Source organism: Periplaneta americana, chromosome 10 (assembly GCF_040183065.1).
Source record: "Periplaneta americana isolate PAMFEO1 chromosome 10, P.americana_PAMFEO1_priV1, whole genome shotgun sequence".
In the NCBI taxonomy this organism is placed as follows: domain Eukaryota; kingdom Metazoa; phylum Arthropoda; class Insecta; order Blattodea; family Blattidae; genus Periplaneta; species Periplaneta americana.
The window spans coordinates 47,104,349-47,113,293 of NC_091126.1; positions in this window are offsets into that span (position 1 = coordinate 47,104,349).

Genomic DNA, 8,945 nt, shown 5'->3' on the forward strand with positions numbered 1-8,945 from the left:
GCTGAGATTGGTGAATAAATGAAATTGACATATTTTATATTGTGATTTCTTGAATTTGTCATCTTGTTATATTATTCTAATTCTGACTTGTTGATTGATTTGAATGTATATTTTTATATATAACATGAGTAGGCATAATAAAATATTGTAAGAAATTTAATTTTGAATAAATGGAGAATTTTAAGTAAAATTTTCCGCTGACAACACATCTTACATTCTGCTTAGTAAATACACAATTTCATATGTGCGCATTAAACACTAGTCAAGCAATTAAAATACGTATTTATGGGTAGTAGTGGAAATATATCTTTAACTGATTCTGCTGTATAATCTCTCTTCTTGCTCATTCTGTAGATTCCTGTTTAATCTGCAGTCCTATGTGGAAAAGTTTCTTTTCAGTTTGATATCCTTTACTTTTACATATGAGTTCCGGGTATACTGTAATTTTCAGTAGAATATCTGTAAATGAATGTGTTACTTTATTCGAAAGGAAAAGAAGGAACTTAGGCTAACTTGATCACACTGTGGAAACTTCAGTTCTAGTGTTTTTTTTTTTTTTTTTTTTTTTTTTTTTTTTTCATAAGAATTGGAAATTTATCTTTTGAAGAGGCGGAGAAGTTCAAATATCTTGGAGCAACAGTAACAAATATAAATGATAATCTGGAGGAAATTAAACACAGAATAAATATAGGAAATGCCTGTTATTATTCGGTTGAAAAGCTTTTATCATCCAGTCTGCTGTCAAAAGATCTGAAAGTTAGAATTTATAAAACAGTTATATTACCGGTTCTTTATGGTTGTGAAACTTGGACTCTCACTTTGAGAGAGGAACATAGGTTAAGGGTGTTTGAGAATAAGATGCTTAGGAAAATATTTGGGGCTAAGGGGGATGAAGTTACACAACACAGAACTGCACGCATTGTATTCTTCACCTGACATAATTAGGAACATTAAATCCAGACATTTGAGATGGGCAGGGCATGTAGCACGTATGGGCGAATCCAGAAATGCATATAGAGTGTTAGTTGGGAGGCCCGAGACGTAGGTGGGAAGATAATATTAAAATGGATTTGAGGGAGGTGGGATATGATGATAGAGAATGGATTAATCTTGCTCACGATAGGGACCAATGGCGGGCTTATGTGAGGGCGGCAATGAACCTCTGGGTTCCTTAAAAGCCAGTAAGTAAGTAAGTGCCTTGTCATTTTTAGCACGGCTTTCTTCAAAAGAGAAGTGAAACTACAGAGTTCATGTGTCATAGATTTACGGCACACAAAAATCTCAAATTTAGAGAATTACAAATTTTTCTGCTTTGTAGACAGATCTTTTTGCAGACTGAACATGTTGGTTAGTGTGGGATGGAACCCTAGAGGCCTCTGCTGCAGAACAAAGGAAGTAACAGAGTAAAAGAAAAACTCATTCATAGAGCTGACAAATTGTAATTGTTTTACGCATTTTGCAACAATTTGATTCCTTTTTATCATTTAAATGATATATAAGTGAAAGAGCAGCCACAAGCTATACTCTCCAATATTTTTTTTAACAAGTTATTGTGACGAGATTTCGAGCCACTTAAAATAAGCCTTATTTTGTGAAGAAAACTATGTCCAAATTAGTTACTTTAGTATCATTTTATCAAACTTTATTTAGGGTTAATTGTTAATTCTCTTGACAATGAATGTTTAGTTCAGGAGATGTATGCAAGGAGGTAATGATCAAATAAGATTTGTTTAAAAATGCAATTCCTGGACTGTGGCTGCTGTTGTAAAAGATGCCTCAATTGGTAATAACATGGACAAAGAAAGCATCTTGAAATTACTTTTCCTGGAAAAGCATTACTGAATGTCATGGTTCTTGTGTGTTCTGTTTCACTGAATGGTAAATTAATACAACAAATCAAATTCTTTTGGAATGGCAGCTAACATTAGCTTATTATTTATTTATGTTAATTTCAGGTGTGTACTAAATAAAATAGTACAAGGTCGCATCATGTAAAGTTTATTATTATGTAATTATAATAATTATTATTAGGTTAAACCCTGACAAAGTCCTCTTGAAGGAACCGTGTATTTGCAGCAAATGTGTATTATATGGGTAGTCTAACTTTGACTTACACAGAGTGGAAGTGAAATAACCCTGCAAATTTTCAGAGTCAGTAGCTTGTGTTGTATGTAACAGAAAAGAGTGTAATACCAAATTGGTGGAAAGTTCATAATTTTCTCAGAAAAAAATGCTTTTTCCTAAAAGTTTAATACACGCTCATTCGGTAACTAATGCTAGTAGGATCGTGATTTTTGTCTATATCGATAGAAAGTCTAATAATAATTTTTTTATCCCTCTGGCATATTTTAATAGTGTGGACAATTTTCGTGTAAATTTAATTTTAAAACCTCTCATTTGAAGCCACTGACCGATGTGACAAGCTTGCAACATTGTAGCCAGAAAGGGAGATGGGATATAGTTCACTAAGGCAGGCAGACCTGAATTTGTTGACCTCTTATCTGTATTAGGAGAAGAAAGAGACAGCAATGTTGCCAGACTGCTGAAACTTCCATCTTAATTTCCTAATTAACCATGCATTTATCACAATACGTAATATAGGTTTTCTATTCATTTAAGTGTACCCTATCGTCCCTTTCAATCTGCGGGATCATTTCACTGCCACTATTATTTTGTTATTCAACTACATCTTTTCTTGGACAGTAGTACCTACCCCATTATGTAATGCGTCAAAGACATTTACAGTACCAGTATGTACTTGATTCTTAAAAAAAAAAAAAAGTTTCGTAGTTCTCCTGGTATTTGAACTCTTACAATGAATAATGACATTTTCAAGACTATTTAAATATGAATGTACACTGAATGATATGACATCATCAGAACAAGAGCTTTCTGTTTAACATCTATTGTAATTAGAATCACAGTCACAGAGACTTCAGTGAACCAAAGAAAATAAACTGACAAAAAATTTTCAGATTTGCAGCTGACTGAGGAAAGTTGTTTGAGAAGGAGGGTGTAGGAAAAGGGTGGAGTATTGTAACTGTATATAGGATTAAGCACTCAGGTGAAGGACCGAATAAGAGTGGGATGTTGTATGTAGGCTTAAGTGCGCACATAAATACTGTTAGTAATGTCGCTCGTATTTACAACTAATCCATACTTACAGAATACAAAGTTGAGTAAGAAGCATGTAGGACAATTATTATCTTAAAAGTAGAAATAAAGGAGCAGGGCACTCCCAGGTTGCAGAGAAAAATACTTGGGTGGTCTCCTGGTTAATTTTATGTAAGTTGTATGGAGACATTTGAAATGTCCCTAGATGTGAATTTTAAACTCGATATAATTTCTATATTGCATTGCTTGTTTCATAATTTTTTTAACTATTTCATTGAAGATCACTCATTCTGGAGTTCTAAAAGACAGTGATTCTTTGTGTTGTTTTTATGTTGTATTATGACTGTTTAATGAATTCAGTTAGTGTGCTGTTCTACGATATAAGTATTAGCCAGGGCTGCCCAAAAAAGGGGGACAGGGAGGACACATGTCAGAGGAACCCTGGAAATTTAATGAATTGAAAATAAGATTTAAAATATAAACCCACACTTCACATTCATTGTTGACATTTGTGTAACGGATTCATTTGAAATCTTTTGTTATTACTGAGTGGCTTAAGTCTCAGGTGTGTTGTGATTAAATTAATACAGTGTAGTTTCATAGTTACAGTTATTAGATGGGCATTTAGTTAATCAGTATAATGTCATGTTATCATAAATCAGGTGCTAAAAAAAGAGTTGAAAAAAGATGAAAAACACCAAGAAGAACTTAAAAATGTAAGACGTTAACCAGTTATTTCCATTTTCCAACACACTATCAAATCCAGAAGAAAATTCAGGTGAATATGAGGTTGCTGTTACTTTTCTTGACTGTCCAGTACCCATGTCTTCACCACAAGGTAAGGAAATTAACTTCAGTGAAATGTTGAAGGCAACAGACAATAGGTATTCTTATTTGAAGTTTTACTGTTACATGGCAGGAGCGTTCCATGCGATATAACATTTTAGGATAATGTAATTGATATGCTACAGTTGCTTATGTAACTCTCGGGGGGGGGGGGGTTTTCCCTTCTTTCTTTTTTTTCTTCTGTGCATGTCAAAATTATACTTATAATTATTTTGTATTACGAGTATAATTTAATTGAATTCAGTATATACTTACATCATACTTTAATTTAATTGACAATAAATTATAGTGTAATATGTATAATATTGAGTGATTCTCCTTAAGAGGTGTAAGGAAATTCTCAGTATGAAGACTATAGATAGTAAATTGAACGTTCACTATCTAAATGAGAATGAAGTGGACCAGGGTTGCCATACGTCCCAGTTTTCTGAGATTGTCACTGCTTTTGTGTCCACTGTTCCGGTGTCCCTACATATTCATTTGGGACGTTCAGATGTCTCGATTTTGAGTTGGTTTACAGCTTCTTTGTATTTTAAGGTTACTACATGTATTGTAGCTATTGTGTGATTTAGCCGAACTTGTTGAAAACTTTAAATAGTGATATAATGATGTAGAAGAGACATTTACCTTAAAAAAAAAAAAAAAAGCAGCAGCAGCTTTCAGAATATGAAGTGTTTGAACAGTTTGCTTGACAGTCTTTGTGAATACAAACTTTGGTGTTCATGAATGGGAAAGCGGAAAAGTTAAAGATAAGTGGCTTAAATTTTTTGAGGCTGTAAATCATACAGAACAGTGTTCAGAATTATTGGAAATCTGTTGGTATATTTTCGGTGTGCCTGCTCACAATGCAAATCTTGAACACAAATTTTCTCTGATGGCAGCTAAAAATCAATTTTTGCACAATGAGCGGGTATTTTAATTACATGTCCTGGTTTAGTTCCAAAGTTAATGGCAATCCTGAGGTGGACGAATAAAAAAATAGGAACTTTGTCGAAGGTGAACATAGCCTCCTTAATCGTCTTTATGTACCATACATGAAAAAGAAGATATGCAGCCACCAATGGTGTTTTTTAATATAAGGGAGGGATTATTGGGCTTGAATTCCCAGTATTTCCCTAGTTACAGAAAGATCAAATGCAATTTTTAATAGGAAGAAATAATATGATCGCACTAGTCTCACGATTATTCGTGCATTTTGTAGGTTATGGACATGCAGTTTTGAATATGTAGGATGATTTTGAAGATTTGAGAATGCTGGGTTTGCAGTGAAAGATCTGCCATCTGGCAGAACACTATGTATGTATAAAGGCATTATTCACAAAATGAATTTTTGGAGTCAAGATTCCCATACTTTCTTTATATATAGACTACATTATTTATAGGTATGTATATATATATATATATATATATATTTTTTTTTTTTTTCACTACAGATTGTCCCAGATAATCAACATTCCAAACCTAGATGTTGATACAGCGTTGTAAAATAACCCAATAAAATAAAAAAATAATAATAAAATAATCAACATCCCAGTTAATCGAGAGTTTACTGTAGTCGTAGTATCATCCCTTTGTAAAATGCAGGAGTAAACTCCAGAAACTCAAAAATATTGAATATAATCTAAGCTAACATATAGCTTGCTATTGACATTGCATAATATGTTTTCATTACAATTTTTCTTTTCCATCTCACAAAATGAAACTGTAGCCGTAATTTCTGTCTGGAAGTATTTCTTTTTATTTAATAACTATCACTTTTGAGGTGCTATTTAATTAGTTATATTTTTAAAAGTTGAAAGCAGATGGAAATAAAGGTGCATCACCCAATATTGTAGGAACCAGAAAAGTCTTAAGTCATTTCTTAATAATAGTTGTGGATGTTTCATTTCAGCCACTTGTAAAACAATACATATAAACCACATGGGCTAGGTTGTATTTAGGGAGTGTGAAATCAATCGGGTTTAATTTAAAATTTAAAAACTGTTATGCAATGCAGGCGTCAAATTAAAGGAAAAATTACATAAAATGTGATGTTTGGACGATAAACGTCTCCTCTGTCCAGACTAACTAGCTCTCTCGCAGCTGACTAACTGGCTCCATCGGCACTCGCAGTGTTATTTACCACGAATGTCTAGAATGTTCTGTGTCGCGAAGCCTCTGGAACCCACAAAAAACGATCTCCAGACGTTTCCTTACTTCCGCCTCATGCTGTAATCTTCCTTCCCCCTCCGCACCGGGACCACAGTTCTTTCCCCTCTCTCCACGCCACGCCCAGCGCCTGTCAAAGCCCGAGTTCCTCTTCCCCGCACCTCCTCAAAGCCCAAGTTCCTCTTCCCCGCACCTCCTAAAAGCCCGAGTTCCTCTTCCCCGCACCTCCCTCTCTGCCAGACGCGCGCGAAACTCACCGATGCAACCAGCCACGACTAGAATGTTCCGGCCTGCCGCCACATTGCTCCCTCCTTAGGATTGTTCATCCCAGACAGTCCCTTGATAGGCCGATAGACGGTCCAGTGTTTGGGTCCTCCAACTGCTCCTTCCTTATGGTGGTGTCATCCCATCCTGGGCTTGGCTGGGCGGCGATTGCTCGTACTGTGTGGACGCCATCTCGCTCTTCTACTTGATCCTCCAAGGAAAGCCCACTGGCCATGGGTTGGTCTTTGGCATCCATCAGGAACACTTCATCTTGACCAAGGCGGAGTATATGGCACCGGACGTCCACCATCGCATCGAGTAACCGCATGACGTCGAGTCCCAGGACGACGTCTTCAGTGATGTTGGCGACGAACACCCACATCTCCAGTCTCCTCTTTCCCAAGGTCAGATCCAGGTATACCTCTCTCTGGATGGGCAAGCTCTCGCCTGAAGCAGTGCGTAGCTCGTATTAAGCGCAGCGGCGTCCTCCCAGGTAGGCCACACACGACTTCTGGCCTGGCGATAGTGAGCATCGCCCCAGTGTCCACCAGTACTCTGGATGGACGGCATCTTATCCATCCTTCAGCAATCAGCCCATTGTCACATCTTCTGTTAACTGGCTTCAGAATTAGCCGAGGGGATGGTGATGACGGCGCCGACATGCCCCTACTAGCATCGGCCCCCTCTCTCTCTTGACTGTAGCCAGATCGGTCGCAATCCCTCCTTAAGTGTTCCGGTTCACTGCAGGACCAGCAGGTGGGCACTCCTCATCTCCGTCGCTCGAGCGGCTTCGGTTGACGTCCCTCAACGTCGGCCGCCTCTCTCTCCCGTCTGTCGATAAATCGGTCGCAGTCCCTCCTCAAGTGTTCAGGTCCGCCGCAGGACCAGCAGGTGGGCGCCCGTCGTCTCCGTCGCTTAGGTGACTTCTGTTGGCTCCTCTCGACGTCGGCCACCTCTCTCTCCTGCATGTGGCCAGATCGGTCGCAGTCCTTCCTTAAGTGTCCCAGTCTGTCGCAGGACCAGCAGGTAGGCGCTCCTCGTCTCCGTCGCTCGGGTGGCTTCGGTTGGCGTCCCTCAACATTGGCCCCCGTGACACTCCTAATCCCGTGCGATGTTGAGACTTTCGACACCTTATGGACCAGTTATTCTACCGCCATTGCAAATTCCTGTAGGGACTCGCCTGACTGTTGGACCCTTGTTTTCAGTTTGATCCTAAATGCTGCCGCAAGTTGATGGTCACCATAACCTCCCTCCAAGACCTCCATTATCTCAGTGGCTGTTCCATCTTCTGGAACGCTGTGAAGTATCTCCGATGCCTGTCCCTGAAGCACGGTCAGCAGCTGAGTAGTTTTCTCCGCCGGCGTCCACCCATTATGCTCTGCGATAGCCTCGAACTGGCGTCGGAATATTGCCCAAGTCGTCGTACCGTCGAACTTCGGCGTCTTGACGTTCGAATGTCTGGCTGGAGGCATTGATTCTACAGGGCCCTTATATGGGGTCCTTAATTCTGTTGCCGCTTTTTCCATGGCCCGTCGAACCTCTTCGGCAACTATCTGTTTCTATTCTCTAGACTGGCGATCCACTAACGCGAATATGTGCTAGTTTTCTTCAGCATGCTTATTCAACAACAAACATGTCTGCTCTTGACGACGCTCGAGAATGCGGATTTTGCCGTCGAAATGGTCTACGTCCTGTCGTAGTTCGGCCACTACTGTATTCACACTCGCGAAATTCCCGTTTAGTTTGTCGAAATCGGTTTTAACTTCAACTTTTACGATGGTAACAATTGCACCCACGTGCGTCGAAACGCTACTAATTTGCATAGCGACGTCATTTTTAATCTCCGTTTTCAATTCACTTATGTCGTTTTTCAGTTCCGCGATGGCTTGCAGGATCTGCTATAGGACCTCCATTATGTCGACAATATCCCACTTCTGACACCAAATTAAACTTTTATTCAACAATGATGTGACTTTTATTCCCAACTTTTACCACACACCCATCAAGAATGGGTATTCCACTCGAACTCAGATCCTCGGGAAACGTCTCCGCTGTCCAGACTAACTAGCTCTCTCGCAGTTGACTAACTGGCTCCGTCGGCATTCGCGGTGTTATTTATTTACCACGAATGTCTAGAATGTTTTGCGTCGCGAAGCCTCTGGAACCCACAAAAAATGGTCTCCAGACATTTCCTTGCTTCCGCTCCGCGCTGTAATCGTCTTTTCTTCTCCGCTCCGCGCCCAACGCCTGCCGAAACCCTAGTTCCGCTTCACCGCGCCTCCTTAAAGCCCGAGTTCCTCTTCCCCGCACGTCCTCAAAGCCCGAGTTCCTCTTCCCCGCACCTCCCTCTCTGCCAGACGCGCGCGAAACTCCCCGACGCAACCAGCCACGACTAGAATGTTCCGGCCTGCCGCCACAATATTAATAATAATAATAATAATAATAATAATAATGGTAATTATGTAATAATATTAATAGTAATAATTGTACTGATAATAATATTAATAACAATATTTATAATAATAATAATAATAATAATAATAATAATAATGGCATTCTCCACACCAATAATA